General features: G+C 43.7%; 1 protein-coding gene and 1 long non-coding RNA gene across 5 annotated transcripts in view; one reads left to right on the top strand and one right to left on the bottom strand.

Moving 5' to 3' along the window:
- The window catches only part of ANK3 (ankyrin 3), a 400,513-nt gene that overhangs the window by 258,620 nt on the left and 127,642 nt on the right, over positions 1 to 14,251 (bottom strand). The gene's annotated exons all lie outside the window — the stretch shown is intronic.
- Positions 5,382 to 13,662, top strand: LOC309532573. Its single transcript, XR_014219940.1, has 2 exons — positions 5,382 to 5,890; positions 12,915 to 13,662. It is a non-coding gene; the product is annotated as an uncharacterized lncRNA (long non-coding RNA).

Genomic DNA, 14,251 nt, shown 5'->3' with positions numbered 1-14,251 from the left:
AATGGCTGAGCAGCAACATCTACTTGCCCCGCAGCTACCCATCTCAGACCTGCACCACCTGTTGATATACCTGTTCAACTACCTTCTGAAAGGCTGAAGTGTCATAGTCTCCCTTTGCTCCAATGCTTGCCACTGGCCCTATGTTTCTCCCTCTCCTTACAAAAACTCACTTAGCGTCCTTGGTGAGAGGCTGTTAACTCAGAAGGAAGCTCCATTGAAGTGGTACTTTCCTCCACAATGGAAGGATCAGGGCATAGTACAGAAGCCTTTTCACCTTATTTACATTTAAATCACCAGCTGAGACTTAACTAGCACCCAGTTTTTTCCATTCCAGTAATTATTTCTAAATTTGCATATATACGCATGAATTAGAATGCACACGCTTTATGCAAATTTTTGTCCTATGGGTGTGCGCCTGAAATCTTTAAGAGCACACCTGCCAACATCCTGCAGTGTAAAGGTCCTTCTTCTAAGCATGCTTCTAAACTGTCGTTCTTCTAGTGTAATTAATAAAGTCTAAAGAAGCAAAATGGGGAAATGGCTAGTGTTCAAACTCTACCATTTTCCCTCTTCTGTAAGGAGCAGTAAGCTTTTCACACCTTTAACTCCTGGCGTTGCTTCTCCCCAGACAGTGGAAATTGCAGAAATAATGCAACATATCTCTTCCTGTGCAGTGTAAAGGAATTATATTAGCATCTGAGTTCTGTATTTCTAGTTAGTACTCTCAATTTCTTTTAAAAAAACAAAGCAGGCCTAAAATTAAAAGCATATTTGTGTGTGTGTGTGTGTGTGTGTGTGTATACAACACAAATTCAATGGACGATCAGCTGAAGGACAGCTAATATTGAGGATGACACATTTCTCCCTTAACCTTAATTCACTTTTTCTTCTGCAGATTGCCCTGGGGGCTTTAGCTTTTCCGTCTTCTCTTATTAACACTAGCTCATAGTCGCCAGACAAATGGAATCTATCACAAAGTGTATCTTAGAGCCCTACGGTTTCTGTTTTCACAGGGAAGAGCCATCACTGAGAATGAAGTGGAAGGGGAAAGCTAGTGAGAGGGAAGAATTGCCTAAAGTGCGTGTATTTTCACATTTCAGAGCTGCGGTGTTAGGCACTGTTACACAACCAAGAGATTTATTTTCATCCAGTTTTGACAACCTTAAGGTATAATAGGTTTTTTTGCAGAAATATATTATGTATGACAACTGTTTTCAAACTGTGTGGCTCTGTTACTAATTTTGGGTGGGGAGGGGGGAAAATACAAGTAACCATCAGACCTGGTGTTGTTGTTGTTGTTGGGGTTTGTTTTTTAAAGTAGCGGTTACCAAGGAAACCAAAACCTCCACATTTCAATAGGTAGCACATCTTGATTCAGTGCTTAATCTCCAGCTACAACAGCAGTTGATGGATGTGCCTCAACATACCCCTGAAAATGAAGGAAATTAGGGCAGGGGAAACTGCTGACTTACACTGGAGCCAAGATGAAGAATTCCGAGACACTGGCAGTTCTGGAAGTTGCAAACAAGTAACATGACCAGTGTCCTTCAAGAACCCTGAAGGTGAGATACTGGCCAGTCTCCTGGAGCTTACAGTGCAATGTTAAGGGTAGTGAGACAAGAAATAGCCTGTGCTCAGTGGTGGCCAATGTCACCCCAGGCTTTGGAATGCTCTCCCCAGGGAAGCTCACCTGGGACCCAGTTTACAATCTAAAGGCATCTTCTGTTAGACGATGTATAAATTTAATAAATGAAAATAATGCCTAGTTAAGGAGTATATGAGCAGATATTATGTATACACTGCTGAATGCCAAAATAGGCTTCAGAGTGATTTACAAAAATCAACTGCACAAACATTAGAATTTGAAGCCCCATAAACAATCCCATTAAAATGCCGTGGTGGTCGGCATCATCATTATTAAATCCATTAAAAAATGCAACAAAACAACTCAGCAATTAAAACTCTGGTGGAGAACAGCATGTGTTTATCCCTCTGGTCTAACGGTCCTTAGAATGAACCCCACAGACCCCACCCAGAAGCTTCTGACACATGCCTATTGGAGCCCATTTATGCTATCACAAAATGTCTCCCTGAAATGCCAAGGGGTCATGAGGTGAAGCTTTGAGAAAATCAAGCTTGACAGCAGCATTTGAACAGACTCTCTATGCTGAAATTCAAGCAGCTTAAGCATTCAGCCCCCCCCCCCGATGAGACACCAGAAAAGGGATCATAAATCATGGATTGTGTTAAAATACACAAAATAAGTGGCATCCCTCAGGGGCCAGTTCCAAGGTCACTTTTGTGAGCTTCATTAGCAAAATGAGAGGGGAGAAACAGATCATCCCACACACCACTTCTGCTCCCCTCACAAATTAAAATAACCTATGTGGATGAAATCTCTCATTGAACTCTTTTTAGGTTTCAGGTATCCAGGTTCATGGGCCGGCAAAAACCTTGGGCTAGGGGTAGATAAGTAGACTGAAGGAAAAAGGCTGAAGGTCAAAGAAAAGCAGGGTAAAGGTACCAAAGTATCAGGTTGAAAGCTGTAGTCTGGTGGGCACAGAGGAAGATGCGAGGAACTTTCCTGAGTGACAATCTGCTCAAAGTGAGAGAGGGCAGTGGCTCTAGGAGACTCATTTCATCCAGAGGCACCAGACTGGTGTCATGTGACCTTTCAGGGTCTGAGATCATGGTCTGTGGTATGACTGCCTTTGATGGACCTGCCTGAACTTCACTCTTTTGGCCAAAAATGCTGGTGACACAGACAGCTGGAAGAAAATACTAATTTAAAACAATTAGCAGATGTAGACTATGGCTAGTGGAAAACTATGGTTCAGCATTGTGGCTGTTAAAACCTTTAAATACAGTATCAGTCACAAAAGCTTCAGAGTTCATTATGGTGTTTAATAGAATCACAGGATTGTAGAGTTGGAAGACCCCTGAGGATCACCTAGTTTAACTCCTTGCAATGCAGGAATATGCAGCTGTCCCAAATGGGAACTGAACCTGTGACCATGGTATTTATCAGCACCATGCTCTAACCAACTGAGCTATCTGGTGGTTTCAGAACTTCCCTGTTTCCTTCAAGGCATTCTCATTTTGCTTAGGTGGAGTTGGGGGACCAGCAACATATGAATAGCCACACGTTTCTCATCCCCGTGTTAAGGGAATGATGAGATCAATTTCTCAAATCATGGTCAAAGCTTTAAGATGGTGGCGGAGTTCAAAGTTAGCTTCTGTTCGGTCTGCTTAGATGAAACCCAGTAAGAACGAGATATTTACCTACAAGACAGAATAACTCAGCTAAGTAAACTTGTACCTGACACTTTCATTTCCCAAAAGCCGCCCACATGTCCACTAGCATGATGTGTGCTATTTGGGATGAATCAAGCTATTGATTAATGCAACTGATTAGGCATCACTGGAAAAACTGGAAACATATATATCAAATTATATCTCTCATTTAAGGATTGCTGTTTTTCTGTGACTCATCATGATAATCACCAATGTCAATGCAAAAGTGCTCCTAAGCCGCATCTAAGTGAATAGTGAACAGAACCTTTAAGTGAAACAGCCTCATTCTTTCTCCACATCCCACCATATTCATACAGATTTAACAGAGCTTGCCACTGGAACCCTTTTCTGTGAGAGGCCTTTCCACCACCACAGTTGTGATTTAGTCAATATTGAAACTCAGATTTTTGGGGGGCCCTCATGAAAGTTCTCAGTGGGGTCCCGTCACTGAGGTGGGATGTACAAACTGAGAATTCTCTCATTCTGCCTCTGACATTGTGGGATGCCCTTTCAAAGGTAAGCCTGTAAGCGCTTCAATTGGAGAATAGCCTCCACCAAAGGTGTCATGGACTTTGAAGAAGCACAAACTCAGGAAGAAAGGGAGAAACTTGCTAAGAGGAAGGCACGTTTGGCAAATCCTCACCACGATCAACTCCCACCCAGAAACCTATATCCCCACTGTGAAAGGATGTGTGGATCCAGCATTGGCCTCCACAGTCACTTACAGACACGCTGTTAAGACCACATTCATGGAAGACAATCTTACTTGGCTACAAGTGATTGCCAAAGAAGAAGATGGCAGCACAGAGTGGGGGGCACTGGGTCCTTTGCTTGCTTTGGGGCACTGGCAAATGCCTGATCCCACAACCTTTGAAGCCATCCCTGCAGGCTTATGCTATCCTGCCGCCTGCTGCGGAGCATCCGAATCCCACTACTGCCACTTCTGACAGTCATTTGTCCGTCAGTGCCTGTGCTTCACTGTCAAATTAGTGAGTTGTAGAAGTAAGTCACTGCTAGGATCCATCGTTCAGCTTGTTGTTCAGATCTAAGCATTTTAAAGCATAATAGTGCACAATATAGAACATAAAGCACATTTAATTTGATATCTAAGTCAAGGGGGTGGGGAGAGACTAATTAGAAACCTCTCGTTAGGGAGCTCGCTCTAGCTGGCTGTTGACACCAGTGATGCTGATAGGAGGGCATATTCTCAACATGCATGCAATAATGTGCTTCACATTACTTTAACATCCTCTCCATGTGTTATTTTAATTGAGGTCTCACAATTTTTAATGTGTTATTTTTATCCCCATCTCGCAAAACTACAAAGCATATTGTAGCATCTAGTCAATTTGCATCTTGGTCAACGACAGCACAAGTTAGCAAAAAGTGTGTCTTAAGGCAACAGCACATATTAAAAAATAAATACACATTATAATAAGCCATGTGGTCATTTTCTGCCCCTGAGGACTATCTAACACATAATGGCTCATCAAAATATTGTATCTGTGAGCTACTTTTGGAAGAGCTTAGGCCCTGTAACAACTTTGCCAGTCCAGTTGCATCTCTATCATTTTAAAAGGATGCATCTCAGAATAATATTATTGACTGCCTAGTGGCACAGACAATACACGTGTACTAGTGTTATTTTGGACCAGGTTTCTTGGGGAAGGGAGAAAGAGGGGTTGGGCAAGTTATAGAGGGGTTGCGGTGAGTTGTGTGGGGGTGAGGGAAGGGGTTGGGGGCAAGCTGTGAGGGGATGGGGAAGGGAGTTGGGCAAGTTACTAGGGTCTGGGGTGAGATGTGAGCATCTTAGGGATGAGCTATGGGGGTTGGGGCGAGATGGCTGAAGGGCTGGTGTGGGTGCAGGCAGGCATGGGTGGTGAGCAATGCAAGCAAGCACAGCAGCCCCTAGAAGACAACATTAAGTTAAATGGTCTAACCTGATCTAAGGCAATTACCGATGATCAATTAGGTTTACAGAGAGTGGCAACAATATGAATCATGACAGAGACACTTTCACACAGCACAGATCGAAGAGCAGTAATTATTAAGGAAAGATCAAGATTTCTTTTTCCATTTGCCTGAGCTTGGATCCTTGAAAGAGAACAAGGAGGCAATAAGCAAGAGGCAATCCCTAGAGGCACAAGGTCAGCCACTCTCTTGCTTTTGTCATAGTAAGGACGACAAATGGTAAGCAGCCTCTCCTGCTCCCACATTAACTGATGACAACAGCAGCCCTGAGTCATAATAGGGTTGCCTAGACTAGCACCCAAGGCTTGCCCCAGCCTGGTTCAGTGTGCTCTGGTTTCTTGTCAAGAGATACCACTGGCTTTTGAGACACTTAGGCGCCTCTTGCTCACAGTATTCTCCATCTTTGTCAGCTGAGAGTGCAGCCAATAATATATGCCCACCCATCACCAGAGGTATCAGTTCTCTTTCTACTTTCAGGAGTGCAAAGTAGTTTCAAGGTGGGGAGAATTCATCTTGACTTAAGTTCTCAACTCTTTGGCTATCTGGGAGGCCACCTGTAGGTTATAAACCATCACTGACCAGACCTCCTACCAGAGGAAGCTAATTCTACATCCTCCTGAAACTGGTAAGTATTGCATATGCTAGTCTAAACATCCTCTTCTTCTATTTTCAAAATAAAAAAAATTCCTTCCAGTAGCACCTTAAAGACCAACTAAGTTAGTTCTTGGTATGAGCTTTCGTGTGCATGCACACTTCTTCAGATACACTGACTGAAGTGTATCTTCTTCTATTTTGATCATGTTAACACAGAAGATTAATCCTTCTAAAATTAGGAATCTGCTCTAGTAAACCACATCTAATTAACACTTGGAGTAGCTTGGTGGGTTTTTGGTTTCTTTTCTAAGAAAGAATGATAATGAACTAAGTTCAGGGATCCGTAGGATCTAAAGATGCCAATCTGCGCATTTCCTCCCAGAAGCCTGCATTGGAATGACTTGCACTTGCTTGTTTAACTTTATCAGCTTCTGCAGAATATTAACATTTTCCTCCAAGGCATTCAGTCATTTGGATAAAAGGCCATGCTTTACCCCCTCAATGTCCTCAGGCCTCTTTCTCACATGGAAAGCTTCCCCTATCCCAGCCAGCTGTGATGGGAGCAAATTATCTATTCCCAGAGTCAATGAAGAGAGGAGGTCAGTGGCCTAGAAGGAGAGGGATGTAGAAATTCAACAGCTGCCCTTGGCAACCCACAACCTTTGGGCAACTGGTAGGAAAAGTCTCATTTTTAGAAATAATGTTGAGCATACATTCAGAGAATGGGGGGACATTTTCTACTCATTTGTTTTTATTGCTGGCAAGAATAATTCAGGCTGTTATACATTTAGCTAGGCTGATGTGGTGGATCAGATCAGTTGATTAGTAGGGCATTTTTTTTTTCATAATGTGCAAATTAGAATCATAGAATCATAGAGTTGGAATAGACCACAAGGGCCATCGAGTCCAACCCCCTGCCAAGCAGGAAACACCATCTGAGCACTCCTGACATATGGTTGTCAAGCCTCTGCTTAAAGACCTCCAAACAAGGAGACTCCACCACACTCCTTGGCAGCAAATTCCACTGTCGAACAGCTCTTACTGTCAGGAAGTTCTTCCTAATGTTTAGGTGGAATCTTCTTTCTTGTAGTTTGGATCCATTGCTCCGTGTCCACTTCTCTGGAGCAGCAGAAAACAACCTTTCTCCCTCCTCTATATGACATCCTTTTGTATATTTGAACATGGCTATCATATCACCCCTTAACCTCCTCTTCTCCAGGCCAAACATGCCCAGCTCCCTTAGCCGTTCCTCATAAGGCATCGTTTCCAGGCCTTTGACCATTTTGGTTGCCCTCCTCTGGACACGTTCCAGTTTGTCAGTGTCCTTCTTGAATTGTGGTGCCCAGAACTGGACACAGTACTACTCCAGGTGAGGTCTGACCAGAGCAGAATACAGTGGCACTATTACTTCCCTTGATCTAGATGCTATACTCCTATTGATGCAGCCCAGAATTGCATTGGCTTTTTTAGCTGCCGCGTCACACTGTTGGCTCATGTCAAATTTGTGGTCAACCAAGACTCCTAGATCCTTTTCACATGTACTGCTCTCAAGCCAGGTGTCACCCATCTTGTATTTGTGCCTCTCATTTTTTTTGCCCAAGTGCAATACTTTACATTTCTCCCTGTTAAAGTTCATCTTGTTTGTTTTGGCCCAGTTCTCTAATCTGTCAAGGTCGTTTTGAAGTGTGATCCTGTCCTCTGGGGTGTTAGCCACCCCTCCCAGTTTGGTGTCATCTGCAAATTTGATCAGGATGCCCTTGAGTCCATCATCCAAGTCGTTGATAAAGATGTTGAATAAGACCGGGCCCAAGACAGAACCCTGTGGCACCCCACTAGTCACTCTTCTCCAGGATGAAGAGGAACCATTGATGAGCACCCTTTGGGTTTGGTCAGTCAGCCAGTTACAAATCCACTGAGTGGTAGCATAGTCAAGACCACATTTTACTAGCTTCTTTGCAAGAATATCATGGGGCACCTTGTCAAATGCCTTGCTGAAATCAAGGTAGGCTACATCCACTGCGTTCCCTTCATCTACCAGGCTTGTAATTCTGTCAAAAAACGAGATCAGGTTAGTCTGACATGACTTATTTTTCAGAAATCCATGCTGACTATTGGTGATCACAGCATTCCTTTCTAGGTGCTCACAGACTGTTTGCTTAATGATCTGCTCCAGAATCTTCCCTGGTATTGATGTCAGACTGACTGGGCGATAATTATTTGGGTCCTCTCTTTTCTCCTTTTTGAAAATAGGGACAACATTTGCCCTCCTCCAGTCTGCCGGCACTTCGCCTGTTCTCCAGGAATTCTCAAAGATGACTGCCAGTGGGTCTGAGATCACATCTGCCAGTTCTTGGATGCAGTTCATCTGGCCCTGGAGACTTGAATACATCTAAACTAGCCAAGTATTCTTGTACTATCTCCTTAGTTATTCTGGGCTGTGTTTCCTCTGCTGAATCATTTGCTCCAAATTCTTCAGGTCGGGCATTGTTTTCTTTATTGGAGAAGACTGAGGCAGAGAAGGCATTGAGGAGTTCAGCCCTTTCTGTGTCCCCTGTTTGCATTTCACCATCTTCTCCTCTGAGTGACCCCACTGTTTCTTTGTTCTTCCTTTTGCTACGAACATACCCATAAAAGCCTTTTTTGTTGCTTTTAACCTCTCTAGCAAGCCTGAGTTCATTCTGTGCTTTAGCTTTCCTGACTTTGTGTCTACACGTGCTGGCTATTTGTTTGAATTCCTCTTTGGTGGTTTCCCCCCTTTTCCATTTTTTGTACACATCCTTTTTTAATTTTAACTCAGTTAAAAGTTCTTTAGATAGCCACCCTGGCTTCTTTAGGCACGTTCCATGTTTCCGTCTCATTGGTATTGCCTGAAGTTGTGCTTTTACTATCTCCCTCTTAACAAACTCCCAGCCATCATGAACTCCCTTTCCTTTTAGTATTACTGTCCATGGGATCTCACCCAGCACTTCCCTAAGTTTTATGATGTCGGCTTTCTTAAAGTCAAGAAATTGAGTCCTAGTATGCTTGGTTGCTCCTTTCCGCTGTATAGTAAACTTCAGAAGAGCATGATCACTCACGCCTAATGATCCTTCCACTTCTACCCCACTAACCAGGTCATCAACATTGGTTAGGACCAGATCTAAAATGGCTGTTCCTCTTGTTGCTTCTCCCACTTTCTGGACAATGAAGTTGTCTGCAAGGCCAGTGAGGAATCTGTTTGACCTTATGCTCTTCGCTGAGTTTGACATCCAACAAATATCCGGGTAATTGAAGTCCCCCATTACTACTATCTCCCTTCCTTTTGCATGCTTGGCCATCTGTTCCAGGAAGGCATCATCTATGTCCTCCGTTTGGCTTGGGGATCTATAGTAAACTCCCACAATGAGGTCTCTGTTATTCTTCTCTGCCTTAATTTTGACCCAAATGCTCTCACTTTGGCTTTGAGGTTCTAAATTTTGGATCTCTTCACAGGTATACACATCCCTGACATATAACGCCACTCCTCCTCCTTTCTTGTCTGGTCTGTTTCTCTGAAATAGATTGTATCCCTCCATTATTACATTCCAATTGTGGGACTTATCCCACCAGGTTTCAGTGATGCCTATTATGTCATATTTAGTTTGCTGTACAAAGAGCTCAAGCTCATCTTGTTTATTTCCCATGCTTTGCGCATTAGTGTACAGACATTGAAGTCCATTAATCATTCCCCTGTGTCTCTTATTTAAGGATTTTTTCCTCCCACCACTAAGTCTGCGTGCTGTTTGCTCCATTTGGTCTATGACATTTGGATGATCATCTTCATCAGTTGATAGACTCCTACCTTCAGGAGCACTGTCTACCTCCCCGACATTAGTCAGTTTAAAGCCCTCCTGATGAGGTTTCTGAGATTTTTGGCAAAAACATTCCTCCCAACCGTTGTGAGGTGCAGCCCATCGCTTGCCAGAAGTCCATCTTCAAGAAACTGCAGTCCGTGATCTAAGAATCCAAACCGTTCCTGTTTCTCTCTGGTCGGGGACAGAGGGTGGCGCTTGGGGGGGAATTGTCATCGCGCCACTCCTTGGTGTGTGGAGTACCTCAGGGTGCGATACTCTCCCCGATGCTTTTCAACATCTTTATGCGCCCCCTCGCCCAGCTTGTTCGGAGTTTTGGGCTGGGTTGCCATCAGTATGCCGATGACACCCAACTCTATCTGTTGATGGATGGCCATCCTGACTCGGCCCCAGACACACTGACCAGATGTTTGGAAGCTGTGGCTGGATGGTTACGTGGGAGCCAGTTGAAGCTAAATCCTTCGAAGACAGAGGTCCTGTGGCTGGGACGGGGCGATATGGGATTGGGGGGGCAACTCCCATCTCTTGCGGGGGCGCAATTAGTGCCAGCACTGTCCGTTAAGAGTTTGGGTGTAATCTTCAACACCTCCCTTTCCATGGAGGCGCAGATTGCAGCTATAACAAAGGCGGCATTTTTCCATCTCTGCCAAGCTAAGCAGCTGGCTCCTTACCTCTCTCGGCCGGACCTAGCCACTGTGATCCACACGACGGTCACCTCCAGACTGGATTATTGTAACTCGCTCTACGTGGGGCTGCCCTTGAGACTGACCCAGAAACTCCAGCGGGTGCAGAATGCTGCAGCGAGACTCCTTACGAGGTCTTCGCTGCGAGATCACATTCACCCGGTGCTCCACCAGCTGCACTGGCTCCCGGTGGAGTACAGGATCAGGTTTAAGGTGCTGGTTTTAACCTTTAAAGCCCTATACGGCCTAGGACCCTCGTACCTACGGGACCGCCTCTCCTGGTATGCCCCACAGAGAAACTTACGGTCTTCAAATAAAAACATCTTGAAGGTCCCAGGCCACAGAGAAGTTAGGCTGGCCTCAACTAGAGCCAGGGCTTTTTCGGCTGTGGCTCCGATCTGGTGGAACACTCTGTCACAAGAGACCAGGGCCCTGCGGGACTTGACATCTTTCCGCAGGGCCTGCAAGACAGAGCTGTTCCACCAGGCCTTTGGCCAGGGCACAGCCTGACTCCCTCCCTCGGCAATCTTCGCGGAGCTCTGGCCCAATGGTTGCCAGTGGCCTGAATTAATTAATTTATAATGAATGATTTTAGAATGTTGTTTATGCTATACTTTTATACTGTTTTATTGTTGTTAGCCGCCCTGAGCCCGGCTTCGGCTGGGGAGGGCGGGATATAAATAAAATTTATTATTATTATTATTATTACACCATTTGCGAAGCCAGCTGTTCACTTCCACTATTTTCCCCTCTCTCCCTGGGCCACGTCGTTCAACTGGGAGGACAGATGAGATGACAATTTGTGCATTTAATTGCTTAAATTTCCTGCCCAGAGCCTCGTATTCTCTTTTGATCTTCTGGAGGCTATTGCTTGCAGTGTCATTGGTTCCCACATGAACCAAGAGGAAGGGGTATTTGTCAGTGGGTTTTATGATTCCTTGCAGTCGTTCAGTTACATCTTGGATCTTAGCCCCGGGGAGACAGCACACCTCCCGAGACATCTTGTCAGGCCCACAGATCACTGCTTCTGTTCCCCTCAGTAGGGAATCCCCTATCACTACTACACGCCTCCTCTTAGGTTTAGTCAGGGTTCTTCCATGAGCTGTCCAAATTGCATTGTGGGGATTTGGGGATCCTAGACATAGCATCCCTAGATGTCATAATAAACTCAGTGAAACTCTTTAGAGGCTTACTCTAAAGCTCAGATCTGGCACATTAGACAAAGCGACTCAAAATGTTTAATACTGGCATGACAGAATAAGGCCCTGGAAAGAATTAAGCACTACACAGCAACAGTAGCTCATGGCGTTACTGGATTCAATATAAAAAGGTTTTTGTTTTTGAGAAAAGGAAGTGCCAAACAAAAGCGGTAACCACAAAACCTTCAGAAGCTGCACTTCTCTGACTATACAAAACACAATTATCTGGCAAAGCACTTCTGGTTTTAAAGAACTGGATCACCTCCCATTCTGCTATTCAGGTTAAAGAAATACTATTCTGTAAATTGTGCATATTGAAGAAAGAGTATGCAGAATACTGGATTGTAGCACCATTTAGAACGTATCTGGGATGGAAATCTTTTCCTGCTCTTGTGTAAGAAGCTAGACCATCAAAGAGGCAGTCTCATTCTGATGTGTTAACACATAGGGTATTGTTTTGAGCTGGGAAAAGGAGAATTCAAAATACGGCATTTCCCCACTTGTGGTCTCAGGTGGTCATATAGAATTCTACCACCCCAGTTTACCATCTAATTTTGTATAACCCCACAGAACAGCCATAACAATTTACAGCATTGGCATGTTCACTAGTTGAGGTGGTACTGCCCTCTCGCAAGCCTGCTTATTAACATTTTCACATAAGGAGTTGTTTGAAAGCATTAAAAATGAAAATGATGTTAAAAAACACCAGATGTCAAGGTGGAAAAAATTGCAAGAAGAAAAGGCATTTAATTCAGAGGTGCTACATTGAGGAGACATGTGAAAATTGAAGTGATATATAAGGTGGTCAACATCTAAAATGCATCTAAGTGCAGCCATACTTTATCAGCCTGCTTTTTTTAAAAAAAAAAGTCAGGTTCATTTCACAATAAGGAGCTGTGGATCCTAGATGAAATGAGGAATTAAGTGTTTTCTCTTTGATTGTGTTTTAAAGGCATATTTTAAGACAAAAACAAATGTACAAGCAGGATGGTGTATGGTGCTCTTTCTCATCTGCAAGTTTGTTCAATGTATATTTTCATCTTCATGGATCAGTACATTGAACAACACAGTGAAATATTTGAGGTTCATTTAAATAAAATGGCAAAATATTTCAGGAATCAGCTTCATTTCCTTTCTGTCCCACCCTTCCTTTCCCAATAAAATGTTTCCAGTAAAGTTGCATTGCTGCTCTTCACCTCACTTCTGCCACCACCTCGGGTCATTTCCCCCCTGCCCTTCATAAGTATCATTCTTATAACACACACACAATTTCTACCAGGGTGACCCAAGTTCCATGACAAGAATAGCTGCATCCTAAAATTTGAATTTCTCTTATTTTGCAGATTATACAACTTGTACTACAGTGGAACCTCTATTTACAGACATACCCCATTCCGGAGGTCTGTCAGCTGGTCAAAACAGGATGCTAGAAGAGGTGTCTTGTGTGTGTGCGTATTCAGCCGCAGCGCGCTTCTGCATATGCACAGATGGCAGAAGCCACTGCTGCGCATGCGCGAATTGCGGCAAACCCAGTGTTTACTTCCGGGTTTGCCACGGACGCAACTTGGAACATCTGCGAGACAAGGTGCATGTAAGTCGAGGTTCCACTGTATTTCTCAAAATGAATCTACTTCTACTTACAGGGGAGACATAAGGGAGCTTATCCTGGGCACTGAGGTTCTCCCAACTACTGGAAATCTACTGGGATTTCAGCAGGTATTGTCTATGCACTCCCAAGCATCTCTTTGCAAACTGTTATTTGGCGTTTCTATGAAGAATAGATGTTACAGCCAGGTGTGGAGAGGTCAGTGGCCTCCCATGTGAATAAGTTAATAACATTCGGCTGCTGCCAGTATGTCAAAAAGAGAATGATGGCTCTACAGAGAATTCTCCAGGATTTCTGTTGCATCTGGTCTGTATCCTGTTGCTGTAATGACTCCCTATTTTTTAAAGGCACTTAAGGCACATAAAGACAACAACATGTACTTTTTGCAAGAACATTGTGTCTGAAACATTTCAACCATGATTTAACTAGAGTGCACTAAGCAATTATTATGTTACAATGATATCAGAATGCATCTGAGTAGCCAACATTTGCTAAGATGTCTTCATTGCTTTTTCTTCTCTGTCACATTAGTACTGAACAAGTGCAATGGTTCTGTCATATTTCATGTGGGGAATATACGTACATAAAGATATTTAAATCATATTCCGGAAAGGGGTTATTAACACATTTTCCTTCCACTCAACTTACCTTGAGCTGACAGGAGTGTTAGATGCTCAAGGCCTGACAGGTTTCAAACTATTCACTGCTGGAAAGAAATCTTCCAAACACAACATTCCTATTATTACAAGATATTTTATCCTCAATATAACTATACCCTGAATATGAGGTAGGTGGAATATTTGCAAGAAACCATTACTATCTGTTTCTGAAGAAGGCTTCAGATTCCCCAAATGTAGACAGCAGAATGAGTTTGACGAAGCTTTCTCAGACACCCCATATTCCTTAAGCTGCCCCACGTGCACTCTGAGAAATAGCAACCTTGTCCAAAGGAAGAGGATTTTCTGCAGAACATTATTCTGCTGTTGAGGTCAGTAATGATTTGTTAGCTACCCAGAGGTCACTTTATGCTGAAGGAGAGGGACAGTGGATAGATAGATAGATAGATAGATAGAT

The sequence above is a fragment of the Podarcis vaucheri genome (assembly GCF_965113315.1).
Source record: "Podarcis vaucheri genome assembly, chromosome: 5".
In the NCBI taxonomy this organism is placed as follows: domain Eukaryota; kingdom Metazoa; phylum Chordata; class Lepidosauria; order Squamata; family Lacertidae; genus Podarcis; species Podarcis vaucheri.
This window is presented reverse-complemented; position numbering and strand designations above follow the sequence as displayed.